Raw genomic sequence first — 17,396 nt, forward strand, 5'->3', positions numbered from 1 at the left:
TGAAATGGAAATCTAATACTGGAGAACAATGAGAAATAAAGTTGGATAGTTACAGTTAAGTTAAATAAGTAACTAATTCAGTCACCACACACAACCTATTTTAATTTCTTAAGCATATTCTGTGGGTCTCAAGGACCCACAGAAAAAAAAAAGCGTAAGTCCTTTTAAAAATTGTATTATATCTATGACATCCATATAACAAGACTGAAATTAGAATCTGGATGTGTTATTTTAATATTTTTAATTGTGATAAAATACACATAATGTAAAATTTATCATCTTAATTATTTTTAAGTACAGAACTCAGTAGTGTTAAGCACATTCACATTGTTGTGACACAGATCTCCAAAACATTTTCATATTGCAAATCTGCAACTCTATATCCATCAAACAACAATTCCGTATTCCTCCTGCCCTGAATCCTTAGCAACTACCATTCTGTTTTATGTCTCTATAAACTTGACTATTCCAGGTACCTCACGTAAGTGGAACCAAACAGTATTTTTCTTATTGTTACTGGCTTATTTCACTTAGCATAATATCCGCAAGGTTCATTGATATTATTGCATGTGTCAGAATTTTCTTCCTTTTTAAGACTGAGTAATATTCCATTGTATGTATATATCACATTTGGTGTATTCATTCATTCATTGATGGACATTTACATTGCTTCCACCTTGTGGCCATTGTGAATAAAAGCTGCAGTGAACATGAGTGTACAAACATCTCTTCAAGACCCTGTTTTCAGTTGTTTTAGGTATATACTCAGAAGCAGAATTGCGGGATCATATGGTAATTCTATCTTCAATTTTTTGAAGAATCATTATACTGTTTTCCATAGCAGCTATACCATTATACATTCCCACCATCAGTGCACAGGGATTCCAACTTTCCCACAACCTTGCCAACACATTATTTCCTGTTGCTTTGATAGTAGCTATCCTATTAAGTTTGAGATTATTTTAGTATTATCAAATATTGTGATTTATCCTACTTGCAAGCTAAAAGTTGGCCAGCTACAATTCATGGATGCTGGAAGAAGGCATGAGGTTAAATATAAAGGAGAGCAATAGCAATAGCCAGAATATCAGATATATTACCTAAGAGGAACTCCAACTTTGGAGAACTCAAATCTCACATAATAGGCAATAAACCTGTCTGACTTTTGCCCTACAAAGAGTCATGATTTTTATTATGGTGGACAATAGACAAACCTGACCTTTGCCCTGGGGGGGAGACACTATTTCTGTCTTCCAAGGCTGTTTACTTTACAAATATCCTTAAAAAGATAGTCCAGGGAAAAAAAGGCAGTCAGTATATTTGCTTGTAAGATTTACCTAAATGAGAGACCCATTGAAAGCGTGCCATAATGAATAACTTCACATATTTTTAACATTAGTACTACATAAGAAAACATTTATTCCTATAAATCAGATATGAATAGTAATCTATAAATTGAGGTTTGCAAAAATTAGTTTTTTTATTAAATTATGTCATAATCCAAGCCCTCATTCTGCCATAATTACTAGAAATCTAACTTCAGTTATTTGATCAATGGTGAGAATTTGGAAGTGGTAAGGGAGGGAAGGTGGAGGTCCACTCCCAATTAAACTTTTTTAAAAACTAGAAAAGTTTTAGTGTCTGGAAAATGAAGTAATATCCTGTAGTCTTAAACCTATTATTGTGTTTAATATATATGTATCCTTGGCTTAAATGAGCAAGACTAATAAAATCCAGAAACAGCCTCATTGTTTTTCCTGTGCCCATCCCTGTAAGCCAATCTATAGGGCTAGTTCCTCCCATCTCCCCAGAAAAAAATCTCAAGTAAGTCTCAACATTTTTTGGTTATTCTCAGATATTAAAAGTTCTCCAGTCACTTTAGTTATGAATAAGTCTCAATTTAGTAAGTAATGTATCCAATATTATATAATAATCAAAGTACTAAATGTAATTTAAGGTTGAAACTTTTAACTCCTGCCCTCATCCTACAGCTCTACTTTACTACAAGGAAGACCCTTCAATGGGAAAATGAGGGTGATAGACTTTGTCTCTATTTCCTACCTTACGCCTCCAGTTAACATGGTTCTTAACACATCTAGAGTCAAAAGAGAAGGGGAGTGGAGGAAGAGGAGAGGTTACAGCCAAAGAAATAGGGTTTTTTTTTTTAAGCTTTATTTTAGATTCAGGGGATATATGTACAAGTTTGTTAACTGGGTGTATTTCCTGATGCTGAAGTTTGGGGTTCAAATGATCCCATCAACCAGGTACTGACAATAGGACCCAACAGCTAGTTTTTCAACTCTTGCCTCTCTCCCTTCCTCCCCTCTCTAGCAGTCCCCAGTGTCTACTGCTGCCATCTTTATGACCATGAGTATCCAACGTTTAGCTTCCACTTATAAGTGAGAATATGTGGTATTTGGTTTTCTGTTCCTGCATTAATTCATGTAGGATAATAGCCTCCAGCTGCATCTATGTTGCTGCAAAGGATATGATTTCATTGCTTTTCATGGCTATGTAATATTCTATGGTGTCCCTCTTTGAGTGGTACAAAGAAGTACACAGATCGACTTAGGAGATAATTCAGTAGACTCTTCAAAATAACCCGCTAAATGCCAGAAAGTAACAGTTTGGAGACAAGTTTGGTTACATAGGTGACTTTTCAATTTAGCTTCGGTTTAATCTTGAGTCTTCTCAGAGCCTAGATAAAAGCCTAAGAAGAAAGCGCCACAGGATTGGGTCATGTAGTGCATCTACAGTGTACCTAGTTGTACAGACATTTTCTAGAGGCTGGTGGGTGACCTAAGGTCAAGTAGCCCATTTCTTGACCAGCTTATACTTTTATAGTCATCTTATTTTTCAGTGATGAACACTCTAATATCTCCTAAGTGCCCTCACCTAACCACACAGGAAAAAGAGGAAATGAAATACCTGTGAATTCCAAAAGCCAGAGTTTGTGTCCCCTGCAGTAATAACCATTTACTGTAACCACTGTCAGTTACCTTTAAAACTATAGCTCTTGCCAGTGACTCATCAGGCAAAGCGCCACCTCATAGCACAAACTAATCCTTGGTACCCAAAATGCCAAAGAAATCAGATATCTCAATGTAAAGGAGAGCAAAGCTTCAGACTTGAGGGGAACCTACTCACGATTCTCAGGGCTCCATGAGGAAGACAGAGTACTCCAAAAAAGAAATCAGTGGCACCTTCCCTGTGTTCCTCAAAGGGTATCAGAGTCACCAGAAGTCTCCTTTAGGTCTCTTCATGTAGCCACGAGAACTCTATTTCCTCTTAGTAATTTCCCATCTCCTGACCACCAAATGAAGGAGGTAGGGGCTAGAAGAGAAACGTATCAAGAATGCAAGGAAACTGGATGGAAGATAAACGATGGTAAAAAAGAAAAAGGAGGAGCAGGAAATGGAAAGAACAGATCTGAGAGGAGCCAGCTTGAGATCTTGTTTCCCAAAAAAGCCAGTGAAGTTCCACATTATCTTCAGCAAAAATCATGCCGACAAGAAATGAAGCAAACAGAAGGGCTGAGCATTTAGTTAGCATGGGTTTGAGAAGCTTCAATTGACTGAGAAGCTCCCATGGGAGAAGCAAGATCCAGTACAGAGACCAGAGAGGCCTTAAATAAATTATAGCCTGAATATCAACTTCCAAGTAAGCTCACTTCTGACCATAGAGCTCTTTTAAATATCTTTTCAAAAATTATCAGATATCAGCTGGGACAAACAGCAAATATTCTTGGCTCTATTTTCTCCCATAAGCCAACAATATTGAACTAATCTTACTTACCAGAGATTCACCTAAGTCACATGAAAGTGAAAAACATTTGGGTTTGTTACTATATTTTCAGCAGGTTTAGGTATATTTATTTAATATGAGTGTCCATTTATCTATAAGCCAATTTGAAACTCATTTAAGAGATTCAATAAATAAAATAAACCAAAATTTTAAACCAAAGGTATACCTAATAGGTGACTCAAGACCAAAATTAATAAGCCGTTTATGATTTAACCAAGGATTCACAAGTCATCTCTGCACAGGTGCAAAAATGCAGCCCTCTCAAGGTCCAGAGCCACTTCCCAAAGACAGCCAAAAGAGAAAAAGATTCAGACAATGCTTTCAGAGCTGGCAATAGTAGGTATGCTAGCTACATATGGGGTTCAAGCCACATTTTTGTCTGGCCATATTTTGGGTGCCAGACAACTTTTCAGTTGGTTCATCATGGAAGCAGGCCCAATAAAATGCATGCCCTGACAGGCAGGAAGCCAAGCCAAGTTCTCAGGACACAAATTGAAACAAACAGGAAAACAAAAGCTGTTCATGGGAGGGAAGGATTAGTAATAAATTGGTACCCCAAGACCAAAAGCCACAATTCAAACATTTTTCGTATAGTGACTCAAACCAATAATACTATGGAAAGTTCAATTCCACAGACTAAGACAGCAAAGACTTTCATTGCCACAGGTAGTAATGACAGTATTTATGTAAATGGTATCTCCAGTCTCCCACAAAAATTCTGGGATGCCTCCAGTCACAAACACAGTAATCTGCGACAAAAGGCAAACAATACTGGGATGGGAGTTTCCCTTTACTAACCAAGCAATGAGGACAAGGACTTCTTATAAGACAAATTCCCCTGAGAATTGAAATGATCAAAGAAAACCTTTGGGTTCCAGGCCATCCAGCTGGCTGCCTGACACAAGCCAACACTTTGCACTTCCCTAAAATGGAACAGAGAGAATGTCTTCAATGGTCACAAAGCCAAGATCTCAGGATATAAAACAAAAGAGAATCTCAGGATGTAAGACAAAAGGAGAATCTCATCCAGTTTTTGACTCAGTTACCACAGCAAAGTTAGTTTAACTAAACAGAAGTCTGGTAAGAACTATGAATCCACCAGCCTGTCAGGCCAGCTTGAGCAACAACCTTAGAGAGCCTATGCCTGTGCTCCTTGCCCTGTGATTCTGCTGTTTATGATAAACAATACAAAAGACAGACAACAGAAAACAAGGCAGCATCTCTGCAAGGGAAAGGATCAGAAAATAAGACTACTCATACCAAACAAAAAAAAAATCACCTGATTCACTACGCCCAGCAACTCGTACATATGGATGATTTTCTCCTGCTAATCTGAATTTTGGAAAGAAGAGATGAGAAAATTTTACCTTCTATTCTCCACCAGACGACACTACGGGCAGAGATCCAGGAGGGCTGTCCTTGGAAAACAATGTTTACCATTTCTTTGCTGGCTTTTCATTTGTTGTTCCAGAATCTCATCTGCAGGCTCTGGAGCAACTCAAGTGTCCCAGCTGCCCCACATTGGGCACCAGAACTATAGGAATAATTGACTAAATCACTGGGCACATAACTGAGCTCGGTTTCCAGCCCTTCTCTTCTTTCTCATCCTTCTGAGGATTCAAGGATACTGGTGATATCATTTGATTCAAAGCTCCACCAGTCTAATCAAATGGTTGGTCTTTCTGGCAGGGCCTATCCCCATCCCAAATCATTTCATTAGTATAAGCTATCTAGGGCCCCACCATGAATCATCTCACTAGTATAAGCTATCTGGATCCACCATGAATAACAAAGAACTCCTATCATTTGGGAAATTTCAGAGAACTAGTTTTCCTCTTGAGAACTAGAGACAAACACTAATCAAATCCTCCATTACATAACAATCTTCAAGTGAATGAATGACCAAAGGTTTTTTACCACCTCCCTTGCAAGACAAGTGGTTCAGGATCTCACTCTGGAATTTAGGATTATTGCTATTGTCTTTTGGCCTCGGATGAAAACTGAGTCCAAAACATATTTACATATGTTGCATATTTACATCCTCCTAATTGTAAATTGGCTAAGCCTGCATGACTGCAGAAGGGCCAGCAGATCTGTGGCTTCTATGTGTGTCAGGCTGGGAAAAGGGCACCTTGACTAAGTTTGGAATCCCAGAAATCTTGGCTGTAGCCTGCACAGATGTACCACAGGGGCACTCACTCAAATGCAAACTCCTACCACTTACTCACGGTGCTAGAAGGGTGGCTCAGGCCACCCCTTACTCACAGAACTCCTGTTCCAATTTCAGTTTTACAGAGTCTCACTTCTCTCTCCTCTTCTTACCTAGCAAAATAATGTCAAAAAACTAGATGTAAGGAGAATGCAGTTGACAAAACAGTTTAAAGAATCATTTTGTTGCACGTGGCACTGAAGAACAAAATGAAATCATTTCCTTAAAAAGTATTCATCCTCTGCCATGGTTAATCTTACATGTCAGTTTGGTAAGGCCATGGTACTCAGATATTTGTTCAAATATTATTCTAGATGTTTCTGTGCAGGTATTTCTTTAGATGAGATAACATTTAAATCAGTAGCCTATGAGTAAAGCAGATTACCCTCCATAATGTGGGTGTGCCTCATCCAAATACTTAAAAGCCTTAATAGAAAAAGACTGACCTCCCCAGAAGAGGAAATTCTCCCAGCAGATTGTGCTTGGACTCAAACTGCAACTCTTCTCTGTGTCTCCAGCCCTGCAAATTTGGGGCTTACCAAGTCTCTATAGTCACAAGCCAGTTCCTCAAAATAAATCTCTGTCTGTCTGTCTCTCATTTTCTCTCTGTTTCCCTTTGTCTCTCTCTCTATCTCTCTCTGTCTACACACACACACACACACACACACACACACATTCTCTCTCTCTGTTGGTTCTGTTTCTCTAGAGAACCCTAAGACATTTTTAATATTGTATAACAATATGCAATATTAAGTATACATAATTTATTATTAGAAATGTGCTTTCATTCTATGCATCAAAGGAATACTCTGTACTATGTACTTACCTGCTGTAAGCATGTTTGTGGTCTGCATTTTCACATGTGCCCTCTGACTGTGAAAGCTGCATAATTACAAACTATCTCCAGGCCTTTCCATTTTCCATGAAGTGGCTTTTTCTTTATTACTTACCTTTTATTTCTGCATTCCTACTCAACTGGCAAATAAATTGAGGCACAAATGAATAAGACTTTCTACTTTAATTTAAGGATAATAAATATGAGTCACTGAATTTTTGTACAACATATCCTATTAGTTTCTTATATTTCGTTAAGAGACACCAATGCTAAAGAGACATGTAACAGGGAATAGCTGTTTAATAACATCAAAGAATATTAAAATATAATTGAAATATGATGGGTACATATGCTACTGTATATTTTTTAAATGTCTATTGAATTTCAAAGAAATATTTGACATATGTTACCATTAATTATTTAATATGGAAGAAAGCATTTTACTTCATGTTGTGTGTATATACAAACTAAACACATTTTTAATTATCTATGCATTTAAATTATTTATGAACATAAGGGAAGCTTACCAAATTTAGTTCACTTTAACAAGAAATCAAATGCACTGGTGTAATATAATTTGTGATGATAAATGCTTGTAAATTAAAGCCAATAAGTATAAGATAAAGTGGTAATCTAATAATATGTATATTATACATTTATTATAAATTATATGTTAATTTTATGACATACATATGCTACATGTAGATATCATTAAAAGAAAAACCTCAGACAAATTAAATTTAACAGTTTAATTGAGCAAAGAACAATTTGCAAATCAGGCAGCCTCTTGAGCCAGGGTACATTCAGAGAGATTCCAGTGCAGCCACATGGTTGAAGATTTATGGACAGAAAAAGGAAAGTGATGTACAGAACATGGAAGTGGGGTACAGAAACAGCCAGATTGGTTGGTTACAGTTCAGCATTTGCCTAATTTGGACATGGCTTGAATAGTTGGCTACCTTTCATTGGCCAAAACTCAGTGATTGACACAAGAATGGGTTTATTTATTTACATCTCCATTTAGGTTATAGTTCACTATGTACAGAGAAACCTTTAGGCTGCACTTAAAGTATGTAAGGAGGCATATGCTTTATGCTAAACTTAACAATTCCCCTCTAAAATTAAGAGGATGACCAAAACTTTAGTCATTGATGTCACTATTAGCATCATAATTTTACTTATTTGGTCTTGAAACCCCGTGGAAAAACAGTGGATTTTGTAAAGTAGAAACAAGCACTTCAGGTTATTTTTTGGGTAAGGGTCAGAGGAGAGGGTACCTCCTTGTTTTGGAATCTTCTGCTTACAGGAGAAAAACAAAATCTGGTCTGTTTTAGGACCTATCTGCTTCCTTAAAGTTTCAGTTTGATTGTGTCATATTTAGCATGAGTGACTCCATTTGTTTGGTCTGGTCTGTTGGGGCCTACTGTACAAACTCAGTCTAAAACAATGGCTCCCATAATTTTCTTTAAAAAAATTCCTCCATTTTGATTAACTTCTCTGTATTAGAGTTCTCTAGAGGGACAGAACTAATAAGATAGATGTATATAAAAAGGGGAGTTTATTAAGCATTATTAATGCACATGATCACAAGGTCTCACAATAGGCCGTCTGCAAGCCAAGGAGCAAGGAAGCCAGTTTGAGTTCCAAAGCTGAAGGACTTGGAGTCCGATGTTCGAGGACAGGAGGCATCCAGTACAGAAAAAAGATGTAGGCTGAGAGGCTAAGCCAGTCTGATCTCTCCACGTTCTTCTGCCTGCTTTTATTCAGATCACATTGGCAGCTGATAAGATTGTGCCCACTCAGATTAAAGTGGGTCTGCCTTTCCCAGCCCACTGACTTAAATGTTAATCTCCTTTGGCAACACCTTCACAGACACACCCAGGATCAATACTTTGCATCCTTCAATCCAGTCAAGTTGACACTCAGTATTAACCATCACATTCTCACTTAGGTAACAGTGTGACAAAACTTAGGGCCTTAGTGCCACTTCAGTTACCATCATTTTGGGTTTCTAGTTTCAGCACATCATTCATAAGTCATCATGTCCTCATGATCACACATTTCTTTAAGCTTTTGTCATTACAGTTCAGGAGAGATCATTTGACATTCTTGAGATGGCTGCATGCAAACATTCAAAACTTTTCGAAGAAAACAGCACATGAGGGAGACCACTATTATGACCATGAGGAGGAGGATAATACCAAGAGTTTGAAGTATGGTTTTTAGCCAGGGTCCCCATGAACCAATCCAACTACAATTAAATAGATCAAAGAATTAGCCAAAGAGTCTGCTCATTTCAACAAGGTAGCCTGTTCATTAATCCCCTATAAATGAATCTCTATAATACCCAATGTATTCCTTCATGTACAACTAGAAGTACCAGCAACCATACAGATACTTCTGTTTAGCCAGTAAGTAATCTAGAGCAATTCAATTATTTAGCATAACTTTCACAAGAGAATTTTAAGTCTGTTGTGTAGCCAGAGCTTTTGCAGTAGAATCTGCTACAGAGCCTATCATGAGGGATAAATTTCTAATCATTGCCTCATTTACTCCCAACCATGGAAAGAGAGATCTAAAAAATGATACCCATCCAGAAGAGAGAAGATCTCCTGTAAAGGTCTTCTTTAACCCATGATGTACCTTAAGAGGAGTGGACCAATGTTCTGTTTTTGATTGACTATGAAGGAACAAGGCTAACATTTCTTGTTCGTATTGGTCCTTCATCTTTCATCTCTCAAGGAATAAGGTTGTCCATGTGGAAGTTTGGCTGCGAAATCTCCCACAAATAAAAGTATACCCCAAGAGTGCATACAAGAGACCCCCTTTTCAGCTCTATTGTTGATAGAGACATAAGCAAGAAAAAATGAGAGATAAAAGTCTCATAACAGCAGACAATTCTTGACCCATGATCTTGGGAAAAAGCCATCCACATCAATGATGCCATCTTCTTGGGGAGAAACTTCCCTGGTTAGCTTTACCTTAAGAGTTCCAATGGGCATACAGTTCCAAGACTGTGGAAGGACCCTTCTCAGTTGTGAGATTATGAAGCCAAGACTCAAGTTCCCAAAGTTTTGCTGCAGTGTGGATGGCAAGAGCAATCTTTCTCTGATGTTGCTCCCAGAAGACCCAGTCTTCATATTCTAGATTATTAAGGGGTTGATTGCCCTCAGTCAGTGGACCACAAAAAGCTTTCTTTAACTGGTGAAAATATACTTTGGCCTAATGAGCTACTGTTACAACATCAGCCCTCTTGCCTAGGAAAGCTTTTATACAACCAGAAAACATACATTGAAAATGAAAATTGAATGAAATCCCCCTATAAATGTTTAAATGGCCCATCAGGTAGCAGAAATGTACCTGAAGTTTAGATTATCTTCCTAGGAATATGGGTTTAACAAAGCAAACATTGATCATAAACTATTTTAGCAATTTAGGACAGTTACACCACCTATATATCATTAATATATGATATATTTATTATATATTGTTAATATATAATATATTAATAATATATTATTTATATATTGTTAATATATTATTTATATATTAATTTGGATCCCTTTATCATTTCCATGATGAATCATGGATTGTACAGCTTTTAATAATGAAAACTTTAAAGACTCAGAAAGGACAAAGCAGCCATCTAAGTTCTCCCTGAGTCCACATTTAACATTGGACTTATGTCCTCTTAAATCCAGTTGTTTCTCCGATTTAGGTGCAGAGCACTGATAACTAACGGGCTATCGCAGATAATTTGACTTGCACCATGGAGTTTATTCAAATTGCATATCTAAACATCGGTAGTGGCTGATTTAGCATGAAAATCTGATAAAGTATTTTCTTGATATTCAATTAATTTTTGTCTTGCTTGGGTTAGCAGTTTTAAAAACCGGTCAGTTTCTCATTAGATTTCTGGGAATTCTTATCCAGGCTTCATAATATGATCCTAAAGTTATCAGAAACCTGTATCCAAGAGTGCTTACCAAGGTGCTTTTAATCCTTTCATGAACCTCCTTAAAGACACAGTACCCTAAGATTTTATGTGCTTGTGAAGTTTTCAAAAACTGCATCAGAATTAAGCAATTAACTGTAGAAATGACTTTAAATGGTTATAGTTAAAGACAATTGACAAGGAAATTTGGTTATTTCTTTGACCTATAAAATAACTTCACATAATAACCATAACTGTGTAGCATATACTGAGATATATTAGAATTTTAGAAATCTGATATAATTTTAGAACATATATTAATAATATATTCATTAAACTTCTTTTTGAGATAAGTCTCACTCTGTTACCCAGGCTAGAGTGCAGTGGCACAATCTTGGCTCACTGCAACCCCTGCATCCCAGGCTCAAGTGACCCTCCCACCCCAGCTTCCCAAGTAGCTGGGACCACAGGTACACGCCATCATGCCTGGCTGTTTTTTGTATTTTTAGTAGAGATGGGGTTTGCCCATGTTGCCCAGGCTGGTCTTGAACTCCTGAGCTTAGGTGCTCTGCCTGCCTCAGCCTCTCAAAGTGCTGGGATTACAGGCATGAGCCACAGTACCCAGCCAATAACTTGAAGAAAGTTAAACATTTTTTATTTGTCAGTGCTTCCCATGTAATTCAACATGTCAAATAATCCTATTTATGTCTTTTTTGGATGTTTCAGGAGCCCTCTGTAGCATCCCAAAATTGAAGGTCAAAAAAGACAATACTGAAGCTGAAATTTGATTTGGGGAAGCCTGTCAAATATGTCAAAGGTTTAAAATACTTAACGCAAACATGATTACAAGTAACCGTAAAATAATAGTCATTTATTTAGCCAATGTAATAAATAAAAGATTTTTAAAAACCAAAACCTTTACTCTTTGATAGAGGAGACTCAGTTTTCCAACCAAATGACCTAAGAAAGATAGCATGGGACAGAATGTCTCTCCTCTCTTGTATTTTTTATAGTTTACTCAAAGGCGAACAAAGATATTTTACTGTCATTTATTAATACTCCACTGAAATTTTCCTCAAAAGAGAAAACCAAACTTTATTTTTAGATTAGTGTATTAGCAATGCTAAGGCTAATTGTAATAAAACTTTATAACTAAATCTATGAAATTTGCCATCTTTCGACCACACAAGATTTCCATAGATCTTTTATGTTTCACATTTTTCCCCAACTTCCTAGGTTTATGTAATTTTGCCTATTTTTTAGTCCTTCAATTTGAAATGTTTAAATAACTTCAAACTAGATAAAAAAAATTTAAAATACACATTTTATGTCTTTATTACTTTCCTCATCAAAAGCATATCTTGCTTTTGTTTATACACTCTGTATACAGAATTGTTTCATATCTAGTAGTAGTAATATAATTATATATAAACTCTAATTTAACTATTAGAACCCTAATTTATAGTGAAAACTCTGAAAGTAATTTTGAACTGTTTTATATCAGTATTTACAAATAAAAACCATTTTATAATTTTTTTCAAAAGATGGTTCTTCAAGTTATTGTTTTTTAACAGACCTAAATATATTTAGCTTTTCTGTACAACATAAACAAAAGTCAAGGTATATAGAATTAAACTCATGTTTAATAAGTAATATTTCAGTTTTTAACTTACAAATGATTCAGATATTTTATGTCTATGTATTAATTAATGTAGTATAGCATGACTTTAAGATTTGAAATGACTGAAATAAATTTTGAAACTATGACACAGGTACCCTCCCTAATGTCTTCCCCAGTCATCTTGGGTCCCAAGTAGCCATGTGGCACCCAGGAGGACTATGAAGGGTAGGGCCTGTCTGAGTCCTGAATTTGCATACCAGGTATAGAGGTCAGGACAGAAGACAGAGCTGTGAAGACTATACCTGGAGAATCTAACCACTCCCGAAATAACCAGGAGGCAAAGCTGGGGCAGGAAAGAAAGGGCCATATTGAGTTTGACTTTGCTGCATGGTTGCTGGTCTAGGCACTGAAAACATGTCTCCAGACCTCACCATGGCCACCTATGCAGACCCCGAAACCCAGAGGCTCTGAACCAAAACATAAGCTCCACAGTCAAATCAAGCAAGCATCAAATTATATTCAATTGTATTTTGAAGTCATCCCTATTTTACCAACAATTTTAAAACAAGTTTTATTTATCAAATATTATCACATATGCATAATACATATAGACCTACAAACACACAGACAGAAGCAGATTTTATAGCTTTCTTAAAGGATTCTCATTTGCCAGTTTTTAAAGAGTTTTTCTTTTCCCCATTCAGCCTATCGATCTTCCAATTACCTATTTTGTCACCCTAAGCAATTGTTAACTAGGCAACAAATTTGCATTTCTAAAGGGAAAACTCTTAGGTGAAACAAGAAAATTTCTATTTCAAAAGCACAGAGCTAACACTTTAGACCTAAATACAGTATCATTTGCTCAAACCAAGGGGAAAGTGGTGAAAGTAAAAGTTAAGTTAGATAGGACGGCCAGAAAAGCACCTTAAACAGAAATATGACTTGTGTAAATTTAAAACAACGGGAAGAGTTTCTAATGTACATAGGCAGACATCTTACAAATGGAGATTTCCTTTATAGGTGCTAATTTCTTTTACAAAAGGGTTTCAGGAAAGCCAGTTAAATTCCAGAAAGGTGTATTCCAGTTTGATAGGTGGTGATCTTTCAAACTTAGCTATTGTTTCTTAGCTATAATTACTGAGTTCAGGATGGAGTCCATTAAGGAATAGAGCAAAGAAAGCATTCTCTAGGCCTGGACTCAGCATGGATGGGTCTGAAAAAGAAGCAAGCCTACTTTTCCCAAGGGCCTACTTAATTTTTGTGGGTATATAGTAGGTGTAATGGGGTACATGAGATGTATTGAAACAGGAATGCAATGTGTAATAATTACTTAATGGAAAATGGGAATTGCATCCCCTCAAGCATTTGTGTAAAAAACAATTCAATTATGCTCTTATAGTAATTTTAAAATGTACAATTAAAATATTATTGACTATTGTCACCTTGTTGTACTATCAAATACTAGGTCTTATTCATTAATTCTAAATATTTTTTGTACACATTAACCATCCCCACCACCCCGCAGAACCCCCCAATACTCTCCCCAGGCTCTGGTAACCATCCTTCTACTCTTTATCTGCATGGGTTCAATTGCTTTGAGTTTTGGATACCACAACTAAGTGAGAACATATGATGTTTGTCATTCTGTGTCTGGCTTATTTCACAAAAAATAATGACCTCCAGTTCTATCCATGCTGTTAAAAATGACTGAATTTCAGTCTTTTTTATGGCTGAATAGTACACCATTGTGTATAAGTCCCACATTTTCTTTATCCATTCATCTTTGATGGACACTTAGGTTGCCTCCAAATCTTGGCTATTGTGAACAGTGCTGCCACAAACACAGCAGTCCAGATATCTCTTTGTTATACTGATTATCTTTCTCTGGGTATATACTCAGCAGTAGGATTGCTGAATCATATGGTAAGCTCTATTTTAAGTTTACTGAGGACTCTCCAAACTGTTCTCCACAGTAGTTGTACTAATTTACATTCCCACCAATAATGTATGAGGGTTCTCTTTTCTCCAATTCCTCACCAGCATTTATTATTGACTGTCTTTCGGATATAAGCCATTTTAACTAGTGTCAGATAATAACTCACTGTAGTTTTGATTTGTACTTCTCTGATGATCAATGATGTTGAGCACTTTTTCATATGCCTATTTGCTGTTTCTATACCTTCCTTTGAGAATTGTCTTTTCAAATCCTTTGCCCATTTTTATCAAATTATTATATTTTTTCCTACAGTGCTGTTTGAGCTACTTATACATTCTGCTTATTAATCCCTTGTCAGATGGGGAGTTTACAAATATTTTCTCTCATTCTGTGGGTAGTCTCTTCACTTTGTTGATTGTTTCCTTCACTGTGCAGAAGCTTTTTAGCTTGATGTGATCCCATTTGTCTATTTTTGGTTGGTTGCCTGTGCTTGTGGGGTATTACTCAAGAAATGTTGCCCAGATCAATGTCTTAGAGAGTTCCTCAATGTTTTCTTGTAGTAGTTTCATAGTATGAGGTCTCAGGTTTAAGTTTTTAATCCATTTTGATTTGATTTTTGTATGTGGTGAGAGATAGGCATCTAGTTTCATTCTTCTGCTTATGGATATCCAGTTTTTCCAGCACCATTTATTGAAGAGATCGTCTTTTCCCCAGTGTATGTTCTTGACACCTTTGTCAAAAATGAGTTTACTGTAGGTGTATGAATTTGTTTCTGGGTTCTCTATTCTGTTTCATTGATGTATCTGTCTGTTTTAATGCCAACAACATGCTGTTCTGGTTACTATAGGTCTGTAGTATAATTTGGTTTTTGTGGGTTTTTTTGTTTTGTTTTTATTGTTTCCACTTTATTGCTCTAGCATGGAACTTGAGGCAAGCCTGGACCTTCATCAACATGCAAAGAAGAGGCTGAGGGGGTTTGGGGACACAGCCTGGCTGAGAGGGAAAACTGACAGGGGAAGTACCAGAACAGGGGACGGGGCTGGTCACCATGACATCAGAAGACAGCATCAGCCATGCCATCTGGGGTGAGGAAGGGAACAGAGAAGAAATGGTGTTTCTTCCCATGTCCCTAGCACCCACATGGAGGCCACATTTGGAAATGGACTGGGAGAGGGAAAGGATGAGGAAAACAGCTGCCCAGGAGTCTCCTTCTCCACCCTGGATTCATATCAGACCCCATCCCTACCACTTGCGTCTTCTACCCCTGGAAAATGGACCTAACAAACAGAAGCAGCAAAATAAATTAACATTCTAATGAGCATGTATGGACGGACATATGTTCATGTGCAATGGGGGAAGGGTAGAGGGGGTGACACCACCTAAAATGATTCCCCACCTCAATCTCCCAGCCTACTCCTTTCCCCCTTACCCCTAAAGCCACCATCCAACCAGATAGAAAAATAAAGGTCTAATTCACTCAAAATTCTTCAGTTTTTACAAAACTAACAGGGCAGAGTAGGGAGATGGGGGGGCAGGCAGCCACAGGAGTAGGGCTGGTGGAGACGGGCTATGCTTCTGTCTCCACTTGAGACTGGCTCTCTGTGGTGTTGCTCTTCTTCTCCTCCTTCATCTCAGTGTCAGTGGGATTGTCTCCTGAGGAAGCCTCTGCCTTGGCCTTGTTCTCTTCCTCAGCCAGCCTCTCAAACGTGTTGGCATAGAGCATCTTCTCCCAGGCAAGCTGCCTGCAGATCTGCTGCTGGCACACAGCCAGCTGGGCCTTGGAGGCTTCTTTGTTGGGGTAGAACTGCAAGACCTTCTGGAAGTCAGCCTGTGCCAGTTCAAAGTCATTCACAGCCAGATGGGCCTCTCCCCAATGGAAGAGGCCCTTCTCGTTGTTGCTGTCCAGTTCCAGGGCCTTGTTACAGCTTTCAGTGGCAGCAGAGAAGGCCTGTAGTTTCAGATTACACATGGCCAGGTTGAGGTAAGAGGCCAGTTGAAGGGACTGTGCCTTCTGTGTTTCCTCATTGGAAAAACTAGACTCATATTTTAGCCAGGACACAATCCCCTTATATTATAGTAAAGCTTGCTTGTATTTGCCTTCCTTGAAGTACACAGTGTCCCACTCTTTCACTGTGGTGCTCTGTTCCAGCTTCTCTTCTGAATTCATCTCCCAAGACTCCTTGGTCTTTTCAAAACTCTTGAGGTGTAATTCATATTTCAGCTAGGCATTTGGTGGGATTTGGAACTCTTCCTTCCCAACACTACCAAAAGCATAGCTGGGTTTGAGGTACACAAGGGAATGTTCTCCTTTCTACATGCACTGAATGGCCCTCTCCAGACCATAAGGCAGATCCAGGTTCTCCTGATGTTTAAAGAGCTAGTCCTTGTAGCACCCTTCCAGTGCAATCTCCATGACAGCACCCTCATTGGGCCTGGGATAGCCTTCACCACAAGTCTGTATTCTGTAGATGATTCCGTCATCTTCTTCTTCCGTCAGATCTTCTCCCTTAAACTCAAACAACTCCACCTCAAACATGAGTGTGGCATTGGGGAGATCTTTGGAGGACTGCCTGCTGCACCAAAGGCATATTCTGGTTTGCAGGTGATATGGCACACCTCCCCTGCCTTCATGGCTGCTATAGCAATGTCCCAAGCCTTGATGACCTCCCCTTTCCCCAGGTCAAAGGAGAATTTGTCCTTGTGATCCAGACTGGGGTCAAAGTTTGTGCCATCTAACAGCCAGCCAGTGTAGTGGACAAAGATTCGGTCCCCAATCATGGGCATCTCTGTACCTGTGCCCTCTCTCGATGACCTTCAGCATGCCTTCCTCCTGTTTGGGCTAATGTCCACTCCCTCCATGGGCAGAGGCGCCGACTGTGTCCCACTCTTGGTCTCCTTCATCTCCTCAACTGTCATCTCCATGCAGCGCACCCTTTCTGGGAGCTGGCACCGGCACCAGCATACTCTGGGCCAAGGGCAGGGGCGCTACCTTCAGGGTGTGTGGGAGGCCAGGTGCTGTGGTGCTGACTGCGGACCACATGGAGGCTGGAGCACCTC

General features: G+C 38.3%; 1 protein-coding gene and 1 pseudogene across 3 annotated transcripts in view; one reads left to right on the forward strand and one right to left on the reverse strand.

The window, feature by feature from the left end:
* LOC129035728 (bifunctional heparan sulfate N-deacetylase/N-sulfotransferase 3) overlaps positions 1–17,396 on the forward strand; it is a 224,059-nt gene that overhangs the window by 137,109 nt on the left and 69,554 nt on the right. The gene's annotated exons all lie outside the window — the stretch shown is intronic.
* Positions 15,907–17,255, reverse strand: LOC129035730 (peptidyl-prolyl cis-trans isomerase FKBP4-like; annotated as a pseudogene).

This window comes from Pongo pygmaeus, chromosome 3 (assembly GCF_028885625.2).
Source record: "Pongo pygmaeus isolate AG05252 chromosome 3, NHGRI_mPonPyg2-v2.0_pri, whole genome shotgun sequence".
Lineage (NCBI taxonomy): Eukaryota > Metazoa > Chordata > Mammalia > Primates > Hominidae > Pongo > Pongo pygmaeus.